This window comes from Chlorocebus sabaeus, chromosome 23, assembly GCF_047675955.1.
Source record: "Chlorocebus sabaeus isolate Y175 chromosome 23, mChlSab1.0.hap1, whole genome shotgun sequence".
Taxonomy (NCBI): domain Eukaryota; kingdom Metazoa; phylum Chordata; class Mammalia; order Primates; family Cercopithecidae; genus Chlorocebus; species Chlorocebus sabaeus.
The window spans coordinates 58,452,280-58,478,471 of record NC_132926.1 but is presented as its reverse complement, the minus strand read 5'-3'; the positions used below and the strand labels follow the sequence as shown (position 1 = coordinate 58,478,471).

Below are 26,192 nucleotides of genomic sequence, written 5' to 3'. Positions count from 1 at the left end.
TCCAACCATTTTTAGTCTTCATGTTCCCCACCTCATAATTCAAATCTAGGTGCACTCCAGCCTGGGTGACAGAATGAGACCCTGTCTCAATAATAATAATATTAATAATTCAAATCTATGGAGAGAGAATCCAATTGATATTGTTTCAGCAACATGTCCCCCATTACTCCTCCCTTACTCCACACCTATAGGAAGGAAGGCACAGCCCCTGGTCACTGAATAGAGTGAGATAGAAAAAGATTCATCGAAGGGAAATCTGAGTGCTATTAGGAAAGGGTAAATAGATGCTGGACAGCCAATATACCATAAATGTCCATAAGTACTTGGTAAATAAAATTTTGAAAGGGCCTGAAGCAAATTCAAATAATATTTTGCTTCAGAACCACAATCTGGTTTCAAGTCTTAGACTCCTAAAGCTAGGAAACAGCTTGGGATCTGATATTTTCAACTTCTGATTACTGCTCATGTTGGATTGGAAAATGCAGGTTCCTAGGGGTCATGTGGTGTCTAACAACAACTATTTATTTATTGTTTACTATATGTCAGACACTGTGACAAGTACATTGCAGATATATCATTCATTTAATCTTCCTGATATCAATATGGTGTATATATATTATTGCCTCATTTTACAGATGAGCTGAGGTGCAGACTATTTAAAAAGCTTGCATAAGGAAGGAATATAGAAGAAAGCCAAAAAGTGGCATAATCCTTAGTACAGCAGAAGTAGAATGAGAACTAAACAGAAGTGAGAATTTAAACTAAAGTATCCTCTCACATCAATTTTAATTTTTATTGACCCTGTGATCTTATTCAGACAGATATGGCACTGATACTACAATAGGCATAGGTAGGAGAATGAAGACATGTCAGGAATTTAGCAGTACTAGTTGGTGAAGAAAGGGATGACATTAACGCCAAGCATAACCAAGCATGACCGAGACTAAAGAAACAATCAGAGAGGCTGATGCCCACAAGGTAGGCCCTTGTTCACTGTCCACAGAGTACATGAAATTCAGACATGGCATAGACAAGCTGTGGCACCAGTGCAGTCCTATTCAGCAGAAGGATATAGTAATGTAGTAATCCTAGTCAGTGGGTGATGTTTGAAGAAGTTCAGTAGCTTGAGGGTAATGTATCATAACAGTATCCTGCCCCATGAACTAGGATCTAGTCAGAACTGGGACTAGTGAAAAATTTTCCAAACCAAGCTTAAACTTTCACATTAGATGGGAGCTTAGGAATTGATATAGTTTCAATTATGAAAGAAAAGCAAAGGAGAAGTCCAGTGCTATAGACTGGGAAAATATCAGGGATATAGGGGAGTGGCACAGCTTGAAGTCTACCTGTAATCCAGCACTCTTACTTGGCATTCTACATCTTCAGAGGGCTACATGGTTCTTATGCGTGGGAGCTGTTGAGACATTTAGTCTTGCTCAGATTTCGTTCATGATCTAGGAAGGACTCTTGAGGTAGAAATATGAAGATATAACCACGGGGAGCAAAAGAAGACAAGAAGAGGGAAAATGGAACAGGGACTAATTATTATGACCATCTCCAAACTTTAGATTCATATATTACTCAGAATTCAAGCTGTTCTTGAAACCATTACAAGAAAATCACAGCTTTAGCTAACTCTTTTCCATTTATCACGAAACAACATTCTTTGGATAGCCAAACTTACTTAAAAACTGCCAGAATTCAGGTCTGCTAATGGATAAAAACAAAAATTAAATTGCCTAGCTAGAGATTTAGTCACTCTTTTTGGCAAGACACTGTTACATTTTTATGCTGTTTTAGCTTTTCCCTATGGAGCGTTTTCTTTATGGAAGTTCTCTCTTAAGAATGTATTCTCTTCTCCATGAGATTTTAACATGGTCTAAAAGTTGTCTTCTCTTATTAATATCCTGTCTAGCCTTTACCTTTAATTTATAGATGATATACTCTCTGCATGGAAAATACTCCTTTGAGGAGTGCTATGAACTGAATTTTGTCTCTCCAAAGTTCATATGTTGAATCCCTAACCCCGAATGTGATGGAATTTGCAGATGGGGCGTTTGGCAGGTAATTAGGTTTAGATGAGGTCATGAAGGCGGGGCCTTCTATAGGATTAACATGAGGAAGGGAGAGAGATCACCCTCTTTCTCCATGCCCATACATCGAGGAAAGGCCATGTGAGGACGCAGGGAGAAGGTGCCAATCCAAAAGTCAGGAAGAAAGATTTCGCCAGACTTTGACCATGCTGATATCCTGACCTCAGACTTTCAGCTTCCAGAACTGTGAGAAAATGAATTTGTATTGCTTAAGTTACTCAGTCTGCAATACTTTGTTATGGCAACCCGAGCTAACACAAGGAATCCTGAAAATGTGATTTTATTAAACATTTCTGAAGATCAATATTATAATATGCAATAAAGTCTCTCAGAAAAGTTTTGTGATTCTTGTCCATTTATTTTGCCACCTACCAAATACTTCAAACCATCCTTCTAAGGATGGTATAAAACAGTGTCTTGACTCTTTCGAGCTGTACTCATGTAACAATCTGAAATAAAGGTTGCTAAGCAATAGCTTCCCCAAAACCTGCTATAGCTGCTTTCTCCCAGAATCCTTCTTCTTCCTCCCCTTGACTGTAGGCTTGATGGGGGAAGAAATTATTCTCCTCGTCGCAGTAAAATATGCTGCTCTGCTCCCAGCCCCTGGCTATTGTTATAGTTCTCCATTTTGCATCCTTCCCTGTTCTACTTCATTGTTTACTTCTTAATTACATCTTTCTTCCAGGTACTTTTCCTTTAAAATAATGTTAAAAAATAAAGAATTAAGTATAATTTGGTGATGCCTCAGGCCTTATTCTGGCAACCAGTTAATCACCATGCCAGGTTTACCATTACAGTTAAGCAAAATATTGGAAAGAAGAAAATGAATGTTTTATCAGTTTTTATTTTGAAAAGTCTTAGTAAATATCTTAATCTCATAATTTCCTGCATAAAACCATAATCAAACTGTTTCGTTTCCATCTTTCTTCCACTTTAAATTTTACTGCTTACAAAGGAGAAAAAATGGCCAGCTTTACATTCCACAAACTACATACCATTCTCTCTCACCAAGCATCTGTAGGACATGTAGACAAAGCTTTTGTCAAAAGAGAATTTGATAAACGCAAGTTTCCAATGTACTATACAATTGTGACAACAGCATCACATGAATTTATGTTATAATCATAATGAAAAATATTAATAGAATATAAATACCTGAAGAGTGGTAATGCCAGGAAATGTGAGGTGACACAACAAATAAACTGTATTTGATTTGTAACATAGCAGAGTGAAAAGTATAATCTGGCTGCTTAGGTTGGAACATCATGCTATAAGATAAAGAGTTTTGCTTGCAATGCCTGTGGTTTGGCTTTTCCTTCATTAATATAAGCTGTTTTCACATTGCCGATTTTTCATATATACATAAATTTTTTTTTTTTTTTTTTTTAGACTGAGTCTCACTCTGTCGCCCAGGCTAGAGTGCAGTGGCGCTATCTCCACTTATTGCAACCTCCGCCTCCCAGGTTCAAGTGGTTCTCCTGCCTCAAGTCTCCTGAGAGTAGCTGGGATTAGAGGTGCATGCTACCACACCTGGCTAATTTTTGTATTTTTAGTAGAGATGGGGTTTTGCCACATTGGCCAGGCTGGTCTCTAACTCCTGACTTCAGGTGATCCACCCACCTTGGCTTCCCAAAGCAATTTGTTTTATAAGTTAATAGAATGACCTGAAAATGTCATTGCCTCCTACCTGGGTTACTTGTCTTTTTTTTTTTTTTTTTTTTGAGAAAAGGTCCTACTATGCGGCCCAGGCTGGCCTTAGACTCCTGGGATCAAGGGATCCTACTGCCTCAAGTCTCCCAAGTTGCTGGGACTATAGGCATTCACCACTACACCAGGCTTTGTCAATTTTAATCTATAGGAGTTTATGGGCCAAATTTTAACCAAATTCTTCACTGCAGTGTTAAAAATGTAAACACTTATTCCCATCCATTTCTAATATAATTTAATAAATACCAGTCAAGTGAAACAGCAGGAGGGGAGAAGGAACAAAGAAATCTGTAACTGGCTGTGATCAATTCGTTTTAAGTACCACTGTACTTACTTAGACCAGCTCATTTTTAATTTAAAAATGTGATTTGATCATATATTTATATACTTGACTTTCTCAACCATTTATGAAAACTTAGAAAGGTAGATGTTCTTTATCAAAACTGAGTTTTTTGAGGTAGAGAGAATAAAAAGGTTTGTTGGGAGTTGAGGACAATATTTAGTTTCCTGTGTTGCAGACACTTCTACTGAGTGAGATGTCAACTTTGTTTCTTGTCTAGCAGGGGGTCCTGGGAGAGATCAGAAATCCTGGGATATGTCATCTGCTTAGGCAAGTCATTCACAATTCTGAGCATGCATACATCTTAGCTGCTTTTGAGTCTCCTACAGAATGACGGTGTAGTAAGTATGGAGCAGAGCTCTTAACACTACCCTTCGAAGACTGGTGATGCTAGTCACTTCTTAACTTCCAGTTTGGAGAAGAAAGTGAGAAGGGAGGTTTTTTTTTTGTTTTGTTTTGTTTGTTTGTTTGTTTTTTTAAAAGGCACTGTTGGCCGGGCGCGGTGGCTCACGCCTGTAATTCCAGCACTTTGGGAGGCCAAGGCGGGCGGATCACGAGGTCAGGAGAACGAGACCATCCTGGCTAACACGGTGAAACCCCGTCTCTACTAAAAATGCAAAAAATTAGCCAGGCGTGGCGGCGGGCGCCTGTAGTCCCAGCTACTTGGGAGGCTGAAGCAGGAGAATGGCATGAACCCGGGAGGCGGAGCTTGCAGTGAGTCGAGATCGCGCCCTGCACTCCTGGGCGACTGAGCGAGAGACTCCGTCCCAAAAAAAAAAAAAAAAAAAAAAAAAAAAAAAAGGCACTGTTGTATTACAAACCAAAATCAAAAACAGATTTCCATACTAACTACCCCTCCAAAGGTAACGCATTAGGTATACCATTAACCTGGCAAAGTAGGGAGGAAAATGAAGGAGTGCATTTGTTTCATTAGAGGCATTTCGTTTTGAGAGGTGGACAGGAGAGCTATACACAAGACTCAAGTTTCTTGATACAGTAAGTACATCAAGAATATAAACGTGTTTGATAAAATGAACATTTTTACAACATGGCACCAGGCTATGATTCTTCTTCCTGCACACCTTCATGCCTAACTTTTTGAAAGGACTTGAGACATATGAATCACAATTTTAAAAAATTATAGTTTCAATGCCTTCGTGGTGGATCAATTTCCATAGAAGTCTACCAAAATGACTTATCTTCATCCCAGGGAACCAACTGCAAGAGGGAAAATGAAAGGAATGTCATATTCTTTCTATGTAGGCAGTGGACTTGAGTGAAGGTCAGAAACACTGATTTCAGTTTGTGCACTACAACCTGATGACTTGGGTGATGTTTGGCTTCTCAGAACTTTGGGAGACGAATTTGAAAAACAGATAATACCACACTATATAATTCAGAGGATTACCTCAGCTTACAAACAGCAAATGAGATGCAAATGTGAGACATAATTCATATTTCTAAGCAGTTGGAGCCCTGATATAGCACTGGGGTTATAGAGAAGTTGGGGAAAACGTCAACCCAGTGATGTCATACTCCTAGGCCGGGCCCTAAGATTTTTTGGAACCTGGCGGGCTGAGCACAATAGGGAAAGCCTCAGCACCCTGACTTGGCACAATGGCACCCTTAAGGCTCTTTGCTCACTCAATTCTTAGCAGCTCTCCTAAAGCACGGGGGCGTTTTCTTCCAGTTCTCTGTGTAGACTTTGCTATGCCTCTCCGCCCACTGCCTCATCCAGAGAAACACTCGTATCCACCACCGCTCCTCACTTTCTCTCACGCACGGCTCTAGGAAGACGAGGAGAGGGCGCGGCGTAGGCTTTATATACCTTGCCAGCCAATGACCGCGCCGTCTCCTTTCCGGTCGGCGATCCGACCAATCCAAGAAGGCTGGTGCAATCTTCGGCTCTACTCGGCTCTTTTCGCTGATGCGGGCAGCTTGGGGGCCGCGGCAGCTAGAGAGACGCTTTCCTTTTTAATTTTTTTTCCATGTGTTCACTTCCGGGTCCGGCGTCGATCCGGATGCCCGAGGCAGAAGGATGTTTGACCTCCGGATAAGCGAGGCGCCGCTGTGCATTCATTCCCAGCTGCATCGGTGGCGACAGCAGAGGCTCGGGCGGCGACTCTCCGGCCAGCGGCGGCGGTAGGAGACACCAGCGGCAGTGCAAGGACCGAATCCGAGCAGCGCTGCGTTACCTCGCTCGCTCCTTCCCCCCTACCTCGCTCGCTCGCTCCCTGCGTGGCTCGCTTTCCTCCTCCGGCCGCCGGCGGGTGTGATGTGCCGCCGTCGCTGCCCCCGCCGGCGCTGACTGACTGACTGGGGGCGCCGCCCGCGCCCGGGACCGACCCCGCTGCTCGCGGCCGCGCCTCTGAGGTAAAGCCCCCTGCGCGTTGGTGCTCGGCCGCCAGCCCCGGCCCGGTGGCTGCCTCGGCGCGGCCGCGGCGCCCTCCCTCCCGGATGGGGCTGGGGTCTCGGGCGGGGTGGGGTGGGGTGCGGCGGGGGCGGCGCCGCCGGCGCGGGTGTCGGGGGAGGGGTGGGCGAAGACCAGGGCGGGCGGCCAGGAGGCGTGGGCCGGAGGGGCCCGCGGTCCGAGGCTGAGGGCGCGGAGGGCTAGGGGGCAGCGGGGGCCGCGGGTGGCGGGCCGGCCTGGGTGCAAAAGTTGCCGGAGTGGTGCGGCGCGACTGGGGCGGCGAGGGAGGTGGGCCAGCTGGCCCGGCGGGGGCTTCCTTAGAAGAGATTGGGAGGTGGGGAGTGTCGCCCACGGTGCTCCTTGACTGTGTCCCGACAATTACCTTTGGAGTAGGGGCTTTGGGCAGGAAGGAGGCATGTATCGGCTGGGAGGAGGCGACAGGGGCCAGCGTTCAGTTCAGGGATAAACTTCCCGTTGGAGTGTTTAAGGGGTTGGGTGGGGGAACACAGGGATTTACCTGTTTCTTAGAGCTTTGACTCAACTAAAAACTTAACTAAGACATTAGTCAAAGGTTAACATAATTACTCTGATGGTTACTCTCATGGTGCCGGTTTGTTTATCCCACATGCAGGGGAAGTGACTCTGAGAGGCGTCGGGTCTCTTGGTCCATAGCCTCCACATTTCTTTTCAGCAGGATGAGAGGAGGGAGATGTGTGTCTATTCGTGGGGTGGGGGTAGTTAGGCCTGTGTCATGGTCATTCCCCTTCTCCCACCTCATGTTTCAGGGAGGAAAAGTTCAGATGGGGGAGAGAGAGAGTGTGCCTGTGTGTGTGGGAGACAGCTACTGTTGATACACTGTGTGAATTACTTTTAACTCTTTTGTGCTAATCACCCAGGCTGCTCAGTGGCCCCTTTTAAATCTTCTGCTAAAATATCTACTTTAAATTAGAGAATTATATAAGTACTTATTTTTAATGAATTAAGAAAGTAAATCATTATTTTAACTTTTGTAATTACTTCTTCCGATTCAAATGACATTTGCCCACAGATATAAGAGATAGCAAACTATATCTAAGATGGGATATAAAATTAAAACTGTATACATTTTAAAGATGTTTCTTTTTAAAGATGTTTCTTCGAGGAATATTGGCTTTCCCCATACATTTAGAAGAAAAACATTACAGGAATTGTGAGAATAATGTGGAATTAGAAAGATGTGAAACTAGAAATCATTTTTCGTCAAAAAAATCAGATCTGGTGTGTGACATTCTTAATAGCTTTCTTTCTTTTTTTTTTTTTTGGAGATGTACTTAGTGTATTTTGTAATTATTTACAAACTTTGCTCCAGTTGTATCTTAAGTTAAAATTATCTTATTTTGTATAGTTAACCTTTATAGTTGCACAGAAGATAAAAGATAAAAATTACATTTATGGGCATTGGAAGAAAGATGTTATCAAATACATTGTATGGCTTTGAGATACATTCTTAGCAGAATGTACAGACACTTCTGCTTTATGTGAACTTGCATTTCTGAATATGTATTAAGTAGAAGTAATTATTAGAATGGGGGACAGAAAGGTTAATTTTAATGTTATGAATGACATTTTTGGGGGATCTTGAGAAACTATTATCTTTACTGATGATTTATTGTAGTCATCCACCCCTTCTGCCATTCATCAGCTTAAACATTAGTGCATTACGTAATTATTGACATTTTCATCATTAGATTTTGCAAGCATTTACAATATATTAACAAAATCTTCTGTACGTGAAAGGCATTTATTACTTCCTTGAAAATAAAGGACTGGGATTAGTGGAATCAAGGAATTAATTCAACCAGGACCACCTTTACTGTGTGGCAAGGATGGAACAGTGGGTAGAATATGAAGATGAATGAGACTCAGTACTGCCTTCAAGGGAGAAGCAGACATACACAGAGGTAATTCACAGATTCCTGTGGGTTTTGTTGGAGGTGTATTGGACGCATGGGGTGTGTGTGAGACACTAATTTTTGACTGGGAAATTTTGAATGAATGTAGAGCTGGTAACACTCCATCTGGGCCTTAACATAGTTTAATAGGCAAAATGGGGGCGGAGGGAGTGACGGTGGGGGTAGTTTCCTGGGTGAAGGGAACAGCCTGAGCAAAGGCATGTGATTGTGTTACAGGGCTTGTTGAACTGGACATAAGGCTGTTTTGCCAGGAGGTCTTTGTGGGAGAAGCTATGAAAGTAGCTGGAGATCAGGCCATGGAAGTCCAACTTTGTATTTAAAGATGAGTCAGTTGGAGGCATGAAGGTCCAAATGTACGGAACCTATGCTACAGTAGGTAGGCAAATAAGGATAGTAAGTTTAAGGAAACAAGTTATAACAAAATAGTCAATTTTCTATCATTGGCACTACTGAAGGAAAGCAGAAAAGTATATAATCCAAAACAATCTATACATAGTTTTGTTATATTTATTTATTTACATTTTAATATGAGTGTGTCTGGTAATCTAGTAATTGGTTATACATGAAATCAATCCAGACTGTAAAAATGTGACTCAAGAAGAGAAGCTCTCCAGTTACTTCTCTGTGTCTCCTCTGATCCATCCTGTAATCCCTTTATGCTGGGAGTAGACTTATTCTGGTATAGTTTATTGGTTCAGATGTTTTGCAGAATGGAACAAGTGGTTGTTTTGTTCCAAAGGGCTTCCCAAAAGGATGTATCAAACTAAATAGAAGGAATGCTGAAGTATTAAATAACAAAATATAGGTCATTGAATAGTTACATTATTGTTGATAGTGAGATTTACTGTGGATGAAGTGAAATGTAAAGAGTGTATGTTTTCACAGAAAGTGGTTTTAATGAAGTAATAATAAAGGAATCTGTACGTGAAGAAAATTGACAGTACCAGAGGGATGATAATATGAGACACTTTCACAGTTCCGGATAAATGTGTGTGAAGTTTTTAAGTCATCTTAAATATTAGATGACCCTAAAATAATGTAACCCCACACTTAATCATTATCAAAGGAGTGCTTAGAAAAAAAAAATCAGTTTATAAGTGCATGTAAAATCATGTTACAGGGAAAATTGAAGGTTTTTTTTCCTCCTAATTATTTCCCTCTTAGCTTCCTTAATTATTCCCCTCTTAGTATTCAAAAAGGACTTATAACTGAATTTGAATTTGTGTTCCCTTCAACCTCCCAGTAACAACAACAATACCTCCTATAATTTATTAAGTGCATACTTTGATAGAGGCCATAAATGATACTATTAAGACAACTCTATGAGTTAGGTGGTGTAACCTCATTTTTGAGAGCAGGAAACAGTCTTCTGGAGTTTAAATAATGTGTTGAAGATATATCTTGGAAGTAACAGAGTGAATGTTTGAATCAGTTTATTTTTTTTCTGACTTCAAAGTCTTAATCCACCAATGATCTATTTTTTCTTATTTTCCGTCTTCATCCTTTTTCTGATCTTTTCTCAAGCAGTTGGCAATTAGTGGTATTAATTGATAGTATGTGTCTGAGTGTTGGTTCTTTATGATGTAATTTCTTCAGAAGTGGCAGTTTTGAGGTATCTGTCTTTAATTGTGGGATTCTGTAGGTGCAGACAGTATGGTTCCGGTAATTTAAGGTACCTCAGAGCATCACCTTTTGCTGATCTGCAGGACAGAACTATGCTTGGATTCTTAATGTATAGAAATGAAGTGTGCGTTCTCTATTAATGTGAAATGATTTTCAGGAGCATCTGAACTGCTCAGGAAATATGGAAGGAGAGATAAATATAGAAATGTATAACTTTTAGCGACATAGTGGAGGCTGCTGTTAGACATTTTTTGTTTCTTTTTTTTAAGCTCTCTCTGAAAGCTGAGATTTAGCAACTCTAAATGTTTGGGCTTCCCTTCTATTATGAAACCTAAGGAAAATATGTATTGATTTGTTCTTAGACCATAGTGATTGGTTATACTCTCTCCTGCCGCTTGGTGCTTATCATCTTAGTTATAAGAAATCATTTTTAACAATGAATTGAAGTATTGGGGAGATAAGACATACTTTTTTGGTTGCTTTGTTTACTAATGATATGTTACATAGTTATAATTTATTGAAAATTTATGAGTAAATTATGTCCACATGGCTAAATCATGTCCACATTTTTCATAACTTTTCAATGGAATGAGATAAGATCTGATGATACTCTTTTTCTTAAATGCAAAGTTTAATGTTTTTTTTCTCTAGGGTAGTAATGTGAGGTTGAAGTTGTATTCAAATTTATTACATTTATTTAGATCACTTTGTGTTACCTGGAAGTACTTTCTTTAGCTGATAGCTACATTTGGAAAAAAAGGGAAGAGTTACCCTGTTACTCCGCCATTGTGTTCTTCATCAAAATGGAGGAAATTCATATAAAGTGCCAAGGACTATGTGATGCCTGCCACATAGTAGGCACTGTGTAAATCTTCTGTCCTTCATTTCAGAAGTTGCTGATAAGAATTTTAGAGGGTGGATTGGTGGGTAGACAAGCAAAGACTCTCAGGAACACCCTGTTACAGGAAAATCTCTGTTACCTGACCTCTGCTTAACCCACTCGTGAGATTAAATGATAGTTTTCATTCTCTCTGTAGAATTTGCTGACTGATGCTCATGCTACATTGAGTGTAGCCTATTCTTTAGTTTGATCTTGAACTTTTATTCCCCCCAGTTACTGTATACTTACCAAGAGACGTGTGTTTGTACCCAACACACTGTTATGGCACTTGATGATGTAATCGCATAGTTTAATGAATTATTATTCATTGAACTCCGAAGATAAAAAGGTGTTTGTATGAGAACCAGTTGGCTGCTTTGAAATCAAGTGAATAGCCAAAATCAATTATGGTTGAAATAGATGAGGGTGAAATAATTTTAAATGATCAGGGGAAAAAAAAAACTAATAATCTAAAAAAATCTGCAATAATATTAGTTTTCACATGTTTGTGAAATGTCTTTCTGTGTTTAAGAAACAGAAACTGGAAATCACAGGTGTTGTTTTATGGGGAGTGGTTTTTGCAAGAAAAATGAAATAGAACTTTCATCAATAGACCCACACTTGAAGAAAAGGCCATATCTCTGTATTATAAGATTGTCTTGTGAATGGACATTTTTTGTTTTAGTTGTAATAAAATGTATAGAGTTTGTAGATGTTGAGAAATGATTTCCTTTTTAGGCTAACTTCAGAACCGTTGATTAATTGTAATATATTAAAGAAGTTGTCTGCTTCTAAAACATCATCTTTCCTAGTTTACGCTACTGCTTAGAGATTTATTTAATAACATCCTCTTTAAGGAAAAAAAAAAAAAAGAAAATTCTGGTATTCCCAGAGGTTCATTCCTTAGAGTGAATTGTTTAATTGTCTAGTCAGGTGATCAATCTATGGTTCTCACATATTTCCCAATATGGTCCCTAATCTGATTTCATAAGCTACCTTTCAACTTTTATGTACTGTCAGAGTTGGAGGGGTAAGCCTTCTTATAGTTCCAACATCTCCTCCATCCAAGTAGGAATGCGGAGGTAGAGGAGATTGTTCTTTGGAAGAGGAAATGTGGCACCCTTGATATATACGGGAGCACTTGAGCCTCCTGTCTCGCCTAGCTCAGTCCAAATGGAAAGGAGAACTTTCAGTTGAAGGAGCAGGAAGTCCAGGTTGGAGAAGGAGCGATATGTGTGGTATGCTATTTATTTTGGTGTAACCACATTGCTTGCTGAATTACAGTAGATGCTGAAATGGCACATTGAAGTATGAAGGTAGGGTGGGTGGCTCCAAGCTAGTACTTGAGGGCTCTGGCCTGCCTCTCTGATTTTCTTGGCTCTCTGTCTTCTGTGTGTTGGAGTCATCCTAAGGCCAGCAGCAAGATCACATCTAGACAGGCATTGGCCCGAGGAAGGAATGGATCTCTCTCTCTCTCTCTTTCTGTCTCTGTCTCTGGAAAAGCAAATAAATCTTTTGCATAAGCCTACCAACATACTTTTCTCTTCATATCTTATTGACCAGAATTAGGTCACATGTATGTCCTAACTAGTTATCTCAAGGAAAGTAAGGTTATCATGGTTGGTTTCTACTAATCAGGAGATACCTTCTGCAATTGGTGTTGGGATCACATTTTTCTGAGTTAGATGGAAGAGGGAGGATATTTTTAAAAAATTGTGGGAAGGAAGAATTTGGGGGATATGGATGTAAGAGAGATGATCAATAGTGACCGTTATATCTACCTGTTTTGAAGTGATTCTCGTGCTTCAGTGTCCCAAGTAGCTGGGATTACAGGCGCATGCCACCGCACCCAGCTAATTTTTGTATTTTTAGTATAGATGGGGTTTCTCCATGCTGGCCAGTCTGGTCTCGAACTCCTGGCCTCAAGGGATCTGCCTGCCTTGGCCTCCCAATGTGCTGGGCTTATAGGCGTGAGTCACCGTGGCTGGCCAGTTACTTTTTTTTGTTGTTGTTGAGATGGAGTTTTACTCTTGTCTCCTAGGCTGGCGTGCAATGGTGTGATCTCGGCTCATTGCAACCTCTGCCTCTTGGGTTCAAGTGATTCTCCTGCCTTAGCCTCCTGAGTAGCTGGGATTACAGGCACTCACCACCTTTCCTGGCTAATTGCTGTATTTTTAGTAGAGATGGGGTTTCGCCATGTTGGCCAGGCTGGTCTTGAACTCCTGACCTCAGGTGATCCTCCTGCCTCCGTCTCCCAAAGTGCTGGATTACAGGTGTGAGCCACCGCGCCTGGCTGGGTCTGAGTATTTTAGGAGCTTAAAAACCCTACTTTATTTTTTCATTGGCTAACTTTGAGTCAATAAAATAGGTGGTTAAGTTGAAAGGTTATAATTTTTTTCCATGAAACTCATGAAGCTATTTAATTTTAAATTAAAAATGTGTTCCTATAAACTCATTTAAAATTTTCTTCTGCATTGTTGCTTTCCTTCCTCACCATAAAGTTGCCCATAGCTTTGATTTCATTGATTACTTTGCTTGTCATGTCTGGGGAGAATAAGTGAGTAGAGGAAATGGGAGTTTCTTGGTCAGAAGGATTTATTTTGAATCCTGGAATACCAGTGAGATTGGAGGAAAGGATGGTTTTTACGTATTTCGAGAGCAGCCAAGTTGGTGAGGGAGTGGGGAGAAGGGAAGAACCGTAGAATTTTAGAATTAAAGTGTATCATAGGAAGATTGAAATGCTCAAGTCACACTCCTGATTAGTAGAACTCTTATCCTAATTACTAGTGTAATACTGTTTCTAAGTAAGAATTAGGAGGCCATAATAATCTTGTCTGCTTTGCAGTTTTGCTCAGGACTATGGGCTACCACTGTAAATCAGTCAGCTAATCACCTTTAGTACAGATACCTGTGTTCTTAGGCTTTGGAAAAATTTAACCAGAAGTTTTCTTTCTTTTTTCCAGTAAAATAAGTAAATAGACAAAATTTTTCAGCTTGCCTCAAGCAGTCAACAACAATGACAACATCACACAGAAAGACACACACACACACACACACCCCCCCACACACACAATAATCTTAAACCTAGCCTGCTTAAATGAAAATACAAAAGCGGACTATTTGGGACAATTTATTATTTTATTTTCAAGAAAATGATCTTAAACATTTCTTTACTGTCAATATATGTAAATGAAAGGAATATATATGTGCATATATGCTATACATATATACATAAGTACATATATGTATGGGTTGTAAGTATGTGGAGTAAACCCATCCATCTTCTGGAATAATATTTATGTTAATGACAGTTGCTTATAAATGGTGAGATTTAGGATGATTTTTATTTTTATACTTCATATACTTCTCTATATTGTTTGGGTTTTCAGCTATCACTGTGCATTATTTCTACCATCAGAAAAAACAGTATTTTTTTTTTTTTTTTTTTTTTTGAGGAGAGTAGAATCTTGGGGTGGGATGTGTTTACTACCAGTGTAGATTTTAATATGTAAGTTTGCTTTCCTTGTATATTACCATGAATAAAGTGTGCCTCAAATGTATTGATACTTTGCAGTTTTATGTTTAAAATTAGATTTATTAAAATTACTTAAAGTTTTAAGTTGAAATTGGCCATATAATATCTTTTGGTACAAATATATGTTATAAAATTAGTGGACTTCTGAATATTTTGAAATTATTGTGTTATCTATTTTTTAAATTTGTTTGGTTTGACTTCAGGTGATATACTAGGCCATGTATTAGACTGTGATTTATTAGAGTTAAAATTATGTTCAGAATTTCCTTTAGTAAAAAGGGAAGTGAAAAAGTTTTTTTTCTTTACACTCAGTCTGTGTCATGTTTATTTTCTATTTCTGTAAAATACTTATTTTATATTCTAGCAATGAATACTTTCAAGTGGCAGGCAAATATATTAGGTAATCAGGACAGAAGAGAAAATTTCCGGTATTGTGTAAGTCTTAGTGTGTGCAAATTTATGACTATAGGACCTTTTAATAAAATTTTAATTTGGAGTACAACAATAGTCTAGTATTGTTTTGGAGATGAAACTAGTAGGTGTCAGTTGTAGATGACATTGAAAAAAAGTATTTATAGATGCATATTTTTTACAAAACATTATTTTCTTTTCTACATTTATTTTAGGGAATCTGACAACAGTCCGACTCTCCCTACTTCAAAAATATAAATCTTTAAGTCTTAAAGATGTGAAATCTTGTGATGCCGGTTTTTATTTAAAAAAAGGATCTTTACTGAGTATTTTTTCTGTCATATGAGTATCAGGATATGTTGTAGCTGATGTGTCTTTATATAATTGAGATTCTGCAAATGTTTGTAGTTAATAAAGTATTGAAATATAATCAACTCCTTAAGATAATTGTTTTGAGTATTTTCTGATATCTGTTGAAAGTTGATAAGTAGAATAATGCATATTGTGTATTTGCTTATTATTGTATGCTTTGCTGTTTACCTTGATACCCTACTAATGAAGGTGGTTTTTTGAAGACTGAAAAGAAATCCTGAACATTTGGGAATGAGAATATCCAATAAGCTAAAATTAATTTTACTGTACACACTTGTTTACAAATTTCCAGTTGAAAATTAGTAATTTTTCTTCTGTGATAGAGTAAATGAAAGAAGTAAAATGGACAATTTTAAAGAGAGTTCCTGCAGTCCTTGCTATGGGGCTGGGAATGCTAACATTTAACTAAATAGATGAGAGGAGGGAAGGGTTTGTGGAGAATGTTTTTACTAGTGGTTCTTGGCCCGACTTCATATTACAGTTTTCTTGGCAGCTTAAAAAAAAAAGACATGTTGGGATCCTACCCATGCTAATTTATATTCCATAAATAATCAGTAGGGCCCGGGAAGGGCTAGGGCATTGATACATTTTAGGATTTCTACAGACAATTCCAGTGTGTTGCAGGGTTGAAAAAAAATAATTTCTCCTTCGTTTTACACTCTCCTCTTAGCCCTTTAAAAAAATGACTTCCTTTTATTTTCCAACTGTCTTTTTAAAATTTGGAAGGAGATATGAAGATGACACAGAAGAAAATGCAAAGAAAATATTAGCAAGAGAATCAAGTTAAAGTAGTGGTTTCTGTTCATAGCTTCATACAGTTAGTTGTTCCTCAGTAATTGGTTCCAGGACCCCTCACGGCTACCAAAATCCAAGGATGAGCTGGGCGCTGTGGCTCACCCCAGCACTTTGGGAGGCAGAGGCAGAGGCAGGAGGATCACGAGGTCATGATATTGAGACCATCTGGCTAACATGGTGAAACCTTTTCTCTACTAAAAGTATAGAAAATTAGCCGGGTGTGGTGGCACGCGCCTGTAGTCCCAGCTACTTGGGAGGCTGAGGCAGGAGAATCGCTTGAACCTGGGAGGTAGAGGTTGCAGTGAGGCGAGATCGCACCATTGTACTCCAGCCTAGGTGACAGAGCAAGACTCTGTCTCAAAAACAAAACAAAACAAAACAAAACAAAAATTTCCAAGGATGTGGTCAAGTACCTATATAAAATGGCACAGTATTTGCCTGTAACCTTTGACACCTTCCCCTGTACTTTAGGTTATTCCTAGATTACTTGTAATACCTAATACAATGTAAATGCTATGTAAATAGTTGTTATGAAGTATTGTTTAGGGAATAATGGTTAAAAAAAAAAAGTCTGTACATGTTTAGTACAGATGCTTTTTTTTCCCTGAATATCTCAATCTGAGGTTGGTTGAATCCAAGGATGCATAGATAACAAGGGTCAATTGTACTTAACATCCTTAGTGAGGCCCCTATATTCATTGCTCATTAGCAGTCTTTGATAAGTATAACGCCAAAGTTAGATAATTTCTAAAGCTTGGAAAGTTTGTTACGGGGAAATTTATCAAAAATAAATTACGGCATCAATTCAGTTGTTTCTGGAAATCTTAGGAGACCTAAGTGATATCTTTAAAGTTATTACAAATTATAAGAGGGCAAGAAGTGTTACTAATAAAGTTATTCATTTTAGGTTATATTTACCATATTTACAATGTCATTGAGTTGTATTTTTTATGGAACATCAGGATAGAAGGGACTTCAAAGATTATTTAGTATAACTGTACTTCTACTGCTTTATTCTTTTTTATACCACTGTTGATGAGGAACGGTCTCTGTTTTTTCCTGTTTAGTGAAAATATTTTACCTTAGTTATAGTATATTGTGTTTATTGCATATAGATTATATTGTTTATATTGCATATAGTTTGGAAATATATACACGTAAATACACTATGATAATAGGGTTTTATAGGGTTATTGCATCTCGATATCTGGGACAAAATTAGGGTCTTTTTAGTGACTGACTTGATATTGCTTCCTGGGTCAGGAACACCCTCAGCAGTTACAGTGTTTTTTCTGTGACAAAATGAGAGCAAGCCATTTTAGGATGAGTTCAATATATTCAATTCAATGAACATTTTTTGTGTGGTGGCAAAATTGGATTTGGCAGTGCTATAAATTGCAAGGGTTAGATTTCCAAAAACTGCCCTGATAGGAAGGAGAATGTGGTACAGAAATTTAGCACTGGCTAGGGTTTAGAGGACATGTTGTGTGAACCAGTAGGATACTTTTGGAATTATTCTGGATTCACCAAAATACCACAATAAAATTGGTACATGATAAAGAGTAATGAGTACCGTTCTATAGGACCATAATTCCTTTTCAACAGTTCTAACATCCACAGCACTCTGAAAACCAAAACTTTTTCTGTGTGTTTGGCACAAATTGATTTTTTCACAAAATCTGTTCTGAACTGTTCTATTTATTTCATATATTTAAAAGTTTCATTGTGGAAATAGCAAATGTTTGATTATAGTGTGCTGTCCCAGGCTTCTCTGTACTATCCCAGCATTCTCTAGAGGTGTTGTTAAATATATGGTGTATACCCACTGTATCACCTGTCAAAAATCTCCAGACATTCTGAATTCTAAGACATGTTTGACTGCCAGAATGTTGGAAAACAAGCTATGGACCTGCATCAGCCCCTTAATAGAAACTACTCCATATCTTACTTCTCTGAGGTGGAGTTTCAGTAAGATGCTAGTAAATTTCTTCTGCCTTTTTTCTTGTAAATATATAAATGCAAAATGGCATTTTATTTGAATCTGTGTTAGTTTCTTTAACAGTTGTTGAAAGCTGTCCTGGGTTTTTGACACTAAGTTATTAACTCTGGTCACTGTAGTCCTAGAAGCGTTGTGTAATTAGGATGCTTGAGATGGAAAATGTTTTGGGTAACTTTGGCATAACTGAGTATTCATCAAACACTCTTTTTAGTCCTTGGGGTTACATAATTTTACCTTTGCACATGATAACTTCATGCCAAAGCGCCTACAGGCAGCCCTCTCTTTTACATATCTTGGCTTCCTTTTTTAATAATAGAAAGAAGCAGGGGTGTGGTTGCAATGCCTCTGTTTTAGTTTCCTTAAACTTCCTTAATTTGTTTTTAAGACTTCATTTCAAATATATTTATATCTGCTTTGGCTTATTCTTATTTTTTGCCTCCAGTTCCTTTTCTCATACTTTCTGGTTCTTCTCGGTTCTTTTCCTCTTCCTCCTCCTCCCCCACTGTAAGATAATATTCCTCAAGAAGAAAAACTTACAGTTATGGTATTCTGTATCAGAAAAATTTTCTGCCTCCCAGAAAGGTGACAAATAAATCTGCATATTTTAGTATTATAGTTCCCTAAAGAGGACTTTTGTTTTAAGGGAATGGTTATTGTACCTCTTGTGCAGAGGTAGTGTTCTGTGTATGTGGTCTCTTTGCTTTCTTTCCATCCTTAAACACTGAAGGATAATGGGAGGGGGAGCACTAGCGTTGTATGCATTTTAAGCTATGTTTTCAAGTTCAACAAAGTAACAGGCACTCTCTAGATCCTAATAGGAGCATGTGAAACTTATAGGTAGCCATTCTTCTCCACCTCAAGAATAAGGTTTAAAATTTACACAGTTAGGTTATATGCACTGGCTTTGTGCTCGGAAAGCACTGTAATTCTATTGTCATTTGTATCATATTTTCTTTTGTTGCTTGCTTAAACTATGTGATGTCAGGTGGGTTGTCTTGTTTGCCATTTGTATTTCCTGCCTTTAGCACATAATAGGTCTTTAATGATCACTTATTTGTTGAATGGATTGTTTCTTTTTTTTTTTTTTAAATCAGGGAGAATGTTAACATGGGAGAACCTTGATTAAATGCCTTGCAAGGTACCAAGCTTATCCTACACCAGTTGTTTGCATTTTTTTTTTTTTTTTTTTTTTGAGACTGAGTCTTACTCTGTCACCCGGGTTGGAGTGCAGTGGTGCAATCTCGGCTCACTACGGCCTTCGTCTCTGGGTTCAAGCACTTCTCCTGCCTCAGCCTCCCAAGTATCCGGGATTATAGGCTTGTTCCACCATGTCCAGCTAGTTTTTGTATTTTCACCATATTGACCAGGCTTGGTCTTAAGCTCATGACCTCAAGCGATCTGCCCACCTCAGCCTCCCAAAGTGTTGGGATTACAGGTGTGAGCCGCTACGCCTGGCAGTTTGCATTGTTACAGTTGTATGAGACAATCTCAAACACATAAACTGTTTCCAATTTAAATAAAATAATAAACACAAGCATCTGACTTAGCTGCTCAGGCTTAAAAGTAGAAATACTGGCCGGGCGCGGTGGCTCACGCCTGTAATCCCAGCACTTTGGAAGGCTGAGGCGGGTGGATCATGAGGTCAGGAGATCGAGACCTCCTGGCTAACATGGTGAAACCCAGTCTCTACTAATAATACAAAAAAAAAATTAGCCGGGCATGGTGGCGGGCGCCTGTAGTCCTAGCTACTCGGGAGGCTGAGGCAGGAGAATGGCGTGAACCCAGGAGTCGGAGCTTGCGGTGATCCAAGATCGTGCCACTGCACTCCAGCCTGGGCGACAGAGCAAGACTCCGTCTCAAAAAAAAAAAAAAAAAATGTAGAAATACTTTATAGAAATGTTTTTAACTTTATTTTTAGAGATAGGGTCTCACTCCGTTGCCAAGGCTAGAGTGCAGTGGGATAATCATGGCTCACTGCAGCCTCAAACTCCTGGGCTCAGGTGATACTCCCACCTCAGCCCCCAAAGTTGCCAGGACTACAAGCATACACCACCATACCTGACAATATTTTATTTATTTATTATTATTTTTTTGTAGACACAGGGTCTTGGTATATTGCCCAGGCTGGTCTTGAATTGGCCTCAAGTGATCCTCCCACTCTGGCCTCCCAAGGTATTGGGATGACAGGCATGAGCCACCAGCCTAGAAATACATTTTTTTTTTTAAATGGCAGAAGTTAAAATTAAATGTATTATTGGGTGGCCAGAACGTTTGGTTAGAGGAAATACTCTTTTTTTTTTTTTTTTAGAATTTCAATTACTTATGATTTTAAGATATTTTTATATTAGTTTTTCTCTCTAAAATTCACTCTGCCAATAGTCAAAACACAGAACAGTTCTATCACCCCTTAAAATTCCCCTTGCAGTCAACTTCTCCCACTCCTAGCAGCCACTGATTTGTTTTCTCTTTCTATGATTTTGCTTTTTCTAGAATATCATATAACTTGAATCATGTGTTATATAACCTTTTGATTCTGGCTTCTTTCACTTTGCAGAATGCATTTGAGAATCATCTATATTGTAGCGAGTGTCAGTGGTTTCTTTTTACTGCTGAGCAATATTCCATTGTATGGATATACCTCACCACGTTTATCTATTTGCCCATTAAGAAATGTTTCATTGATGTACAGGATTGTGTGTGTGTGTGTCTATGAACATAATTTTTTTTTTCCTTGAGTAAGATGCTAAAGTTGGGATTGTTGGGTCATATGGCAAGTGTGTGTTTAACTTTATAAGAAACTGCCGAACTATTTTTCAAAGTGGCAGTACCGTTTTCATTCCCACTGGTGATATAGAAGAGTTCTAGTAGTAAGCAGTTCTAAAATTTAAGTTGGCTGTATTGAATCACTTTGGTTTGTTAGCTTGATTGCACACCAGCAATACTGGTATAGTAATATCCTGAATGTGATATTTTTATTGCTGTAGATCTGTCATTTAGAAATACTGATTTACGGGAGCCTCATTTTGAATGAATGCAATCTTCATTGTGTTCTGGAACTATTGTTTCTTGTTCAAGTAATGTAGTCCTGATCTCTGTAAGAAAAACTAGGCTTTCAAAGCCTTGTGTTCATATTGGGGTTTAAGGTACCTTTGGGTCAATTCTCTTTCTCTGTCTTAAGGCTTTCGTAGTTTGGGGGAAGAAGTCTCTTGATTTAGCTGGGCAAAAGGAAATCCTGTCTCCAGAGAAGTAGTAGTACTTTCAGCTTGTTTCTATCATCTGTTGCACGTTTCATTCTAGAATTTTGAAGTTAACTTATTTATAATTTACAATCAGTTATACTAAGTCTGTTCTGTGAGGAGAGTTGACATATACTTACCCAAACATTATTACCCTTAAATGAGCCTTTTAAATTTGTAGCCTTTGCATATACTAGGCTGTGTATTAGTAGTTATATATTTTTATACTTTGGAAAATTATCACTGTAGTTGAGAAGAATGAATATAACTTTGTTATGAGAACCATGTGTGATATAACCACTGACTTTTCTGGATGTACTTTCTCATTTAGTTAGCATTATAGGGAATGATCTGATAGATAAATAGCATAGCCTTTTACCAAAATACATTTTATTTTAGTTTTTTTTTTCTTTTAATGGCAAACTTTACGAAGTAGTACTGTTTTCTCTGTGTTTTCTGAACATATTCAAATCTTGTTAGTTTAGGGCACTCATTCTGAACCTCAGGTATAAAGTACTATTTTGAAGAGATGTCTATAAACCTATTGATGAGGATAAAGTTGTTTGTCTACCTTGTTCTCAGTCATAATTTTACTAGTCACTTCAGTTTTCTGTTTTAATTTGTATTCTATTATAAACTTATTAGAGTTACTTAAAAATGAAAGTATCTGACTCAAGTGGAATTTAGAGGCTTTTATTGTTTAATGAAGAGAATATGCATTTGTGACCTCCTTTAGTGAATTTCTTTTTCTTCTGGCTCATAGCTTTGTTTTGAAGAGTTGAAATCCCCGTGTAAATGACCTTTGATTTGTGGAGTGTTATTCCACCTGTAATATCTCTTAGAGCTATAAATTGCCTGCCTGCCCATAACTTTCTCTTTCCTCCTTTTTTTGAAAAAGTGATGATCGTATAAATTAACATTCTTAAATTTCTAAGAGGTTGTTCAGTCATTTATTCGTTTATTCACTTACTTATTTAAGAAACTTTTAATCAGTGTTGTCTAGTGTGTGTTATAATAGATATTAGGGAGACAGAATTGAATAAAATGACTCTTTTCCTTGAGGACATCAGATTAACAAATGGAGTATCTTAATGTTAAAGAGTGAAAACGTCCCATATCTTTCCTCTAAATTGGTAGTGAGATGCGGAGGTTTGATCAGATTCAGTTTCAATTGTTTTTTCTTCCATTGGGAAGATCAAAGGTTGTCATTCTTTTTGGAACGTTAACAGTCATTGATGATTCTTGCCTAGTCCATTAATTTACTAAGAGTTGTGTAATGGTTATAATTTAGTTGTCATTTCTTATTCATTTATTAGCTAGAGTACTTTTAAAGAGAAAATCCCCCTCACCAATTAGAATTTATTCTCATTATTCAGAGATTCCATATTTGTAAATTTACTTGCTTTAACCCTAAACTCAGTAGTCCCAATCATTCACAGACATGTGCATACCCAGAGTGGCAAAAATTTTAAGTCACCCAATGCGCATGTTCCCAGTTGAGGTTGAATAAGGTGATTCTCCACTTTCTGACGAAAAGCTTGGTTTTTGCAAGCTATTTATTACCTTTTTCCTGGTGATTTCACTGTTTAAAATGGCCCCCAAGCGTAGGGCTGATGTGCTGCTGCCTAGTGGTCCTAAGTGCAAGAGAGGTGTGATAAGCCTTATGGAAAAAATTCCTGTGTTAAATAAGCTGAGTTCAGGCATGAGTATAATGCTGTTGGCTGTTAGTGCAATGTTAATGAATCAGAGATGTATATTAAATAACGTGTCTTGAAAGAGAAACATACAAAAAACAAAACTATATATTGATTGGTTGATGAAAGTCTTGTGACCAGAGGCTGGCAGAACATAACTCTGTATTTATTTTGGAAGCAGTGGTTCAGTATTTGAAGTGACTTTATAAAACATAACTGCTGAAAAATCAGCTGTTTTTTGGTTTTCCTGAGATAAAAAAATTCTTTTAAATCAGTATTAAAACTGTACTATAGAAAGTTATGGGTAATGGAATTAGATAGATGATTAAGAGTCCTGATGAGATCTTTTTGAGGGCAAGTTCATCACTGTATTTCTAGCACCTAGACCTGTACCTAGGCTGTACCTATGTCTGGTACATGGTAAATACTCAGTAAATATTTGTTGAATGAAAATAAGCATCCCAAAATTTCCTTAATGGCTTGCAGTTTAAATTTGATAGCATTGTTAGGATTAGGGTTTGCAGTGAAATTTCTGATTGTAGATAGCGCGATGACCTGCCCACAGAGGTTGGTGTGGTGAATATTTTGGTATTATAAATTTAGCATGACCTTGGCTTGATTTTTGATTCTTGTCATTCTTAAAGATGAAGGTGCTCTTTGCTTTTCTGGGCTTATGTATAATAAATACTTAGGAGACCGTGTATTTTCAAATTAGATATTTCTGCTGGGTGCGGTAGCTCATACTTATATGAGCACATTGGGAGACGAAGGCAGGCGGATTGCATGAGCTCAGAAGTTTGAAACCAGCCTGGGCAACATGGCAAAACCCTGTCTCTACAAAAAATACAAAAATTAGCCTGGTGTGTGGCATGCACCTGTAGTCCCAGCTATTTTGAGATGTGTTCGAGCCACTTCACTCCAGCCTGGGTGACAAAGTGAGACCGTGTCTCAAAAAAAGAATAAATAAATAATTATAAATAATAATAATAAATAAATAAAAATTAAGTATTTCCTCCCCTTCCAACTCTTGAGACATGTGGGCTATGATAAAGGGTATTACAAATGGGAGTGTAAATTCACTTGTGAAATTGAGAATAGAAGGCATAAAAGAAATTTTGAGGATCTATGAAATGGTCATATTGTAGTTACTGGAGAACAGTGAGATCTGAATAGACTATTAATTAGACTTCCAGTAATATTTATACCTAGGACATTTAAATTTTAATAAGGTTTCTCATTTAATAATTGACTTAATGGTAACTGATTATAATATAGTATGTTTTGATGATACTCCTGTGCCATAATAACAGTAGCTTTTAAACTGTAGAAATACTTCTTGATTACTGACCCAATGATACATGTACATTCATTTAAAGCTTACAAATCTTGTTAAACACGACTTATCCTTATTACATATGTGCACTCCATTTTCTTTCCTCTTTGGTACTATTTTATTAAAAAAAAACTGTTGTCTGAGACTCATTATATTGATTAAATGGCTCACTAATGGGCCCTGATCCACAGTTTGGAGAACATTGTTCAAACAAAACTAGGTGATAATTTTTGAAAGCTAGAAATTCCTAGGTCTTAATAGGAATGTACAAAGACATCACTGAAATCAAGTTTCAAAAATATAAAGTGTTGTAGATGATAGTTACTAAATCTTTCTGGGATAAAAAAAGTCTCTGTAGTATGTAATTATAGAAAGTGGTCTCCATTTTTGTCATTACAGTTAATGATTTAGCTTTTAAAAATAAGTGTTTTTTCTTTTCTTAGACAACCACAGTTGAGCTAATGCCAGAAACCAGTAACTGGGACACTTGCTGCTAATAGAAGCATGTGATGTAACGGCTAGCCATCACATCACAAATATCTTTACTGATTTAAATTTTGGAGAAGGCTGAAGACATGTATTGTAATATAATTTTTATAGAGACTGAATAAAGCATTTGAAACACTGAGTCATTTCATATACTAAATTTGGAGTTTTTCATTTGAGATAACAAAGCTGTGGGAAATCAATGCTATGACAAGTAACTTTTGCCTATAAAATTTGATTTTTAAATTTCCATTTGTTGTAAATTTATACTTGTAAACAATATTGAATAACATGCCAAACATGAAAAGATACCTGTAGGAACTTTCAGTGCTTCATATTGATATGTTCTCAGATTACTTTCTCTGTTTTATCTAGTTTGCAGTCTTAAGGAGGTCATTTGGCTTTGTCAAGTCCTAAATTATTGGGGCATGCGGATGAGAGAATCTGATTTTCTGTTCTATGTTTTGTAGATTCATCAGTGGTCATCAAATTAGAAGTATTCCAGCGACCTACATTTCTATTCATATAATCAGATTATGTCTAATGTTTTCTGTATTTAGCAGCTTGTTTTTATCTTTGCTAGTAGATATTACTATATCAAAATTTTAATTGTTTGTGAAAGCAAATAAATTATATTCATTTATGCTCAAAAATAATTTTTAAAAGCATTATTTTGAAGAATTCCTGTCTTTTTAATGTAGATATTTAAATAAATTAGTAAACTGAGAATAATTACAGTCTTGAATAGAAGTCGTAAATATTTTATTACCATTTATTCACACATGTGGCTTTATGCTACATTAAATCTTTGTTATTTTTAGTAGTAGATGGATTAAGGTTTCAGTTAACGAGGCAAAATCTCTTGTAAAAATTAAAATATAAAGCAGTATAAGTAACTATGTTACAAAAAATTGTAAGCTGGATATTTCTGTGAATCTTCTCTCAGTAGTTTATATTTTAATGGGTGCCTAATTTTTAAGTTTTCAAGATGCATTTTTCCATTCTTTTCCTTGTAATTTTTAAATCTAAAGCTTCTGTGAGGGAAATTTTCAGTTTTTGCCATTGACTGCATCTGCAGGTATAATACAATACTAAGATTATTCGTAGATCTTTTTAGCAACTGGTATAATTTTAATGTATGCTCTGAATTTTGTAGCTAATTCTATTTCTAATCATATTTTTGTTTTTGCCCGACTACTAGAAAGTGCAAAAAATGCATTTGCTTTGAGTGGGTAATGAAACTCATGGTATATTATTAGTATTATATAGTTTTATTTCTAAGATTTTACTTCTCTGCTGATTTCTTTATGTAAATCTTTTCTTCAT

The 26,192-nt window shown here is 37.6% G+C and overlaps 1 protein-coding gene across 30 annotated transcripts in view; it reads left to right on the top strand.

Moving 5' to 3' along the window:
- The first annotated feature begins 6,068 nt into the window (after nt 1-6,068).
- CSNK1G3 (casein kinase 1 gamma 3) overlaps nt 6,069-26,192 on the top strand; it is a 102,479-nt gene continuing 82,355 nt past the window's right edge. For 5 of the 30 annotated variants that reach the window (XM_008014263.3, XM_073010733.1, XM_008014266.3 and 2 more), the window contains exons 1-2: nt 6,081-6,513; nt 8,327-8,490. The gene's annotated coding sequence lies outside the window, so the exon portion shown is untranslated. Of the gene's footprint in view, nt 6,514-7,678; nt 7,808-8,326; nt 8,491-8,718; nt 8,879-26,192 lie in introns of all 30 variants that reach the window. The other 25 variants (XM_008014272.3, XM_008014269.3, XM_073010734.1 and 22 more) reach the window with 16 other exon arrangements.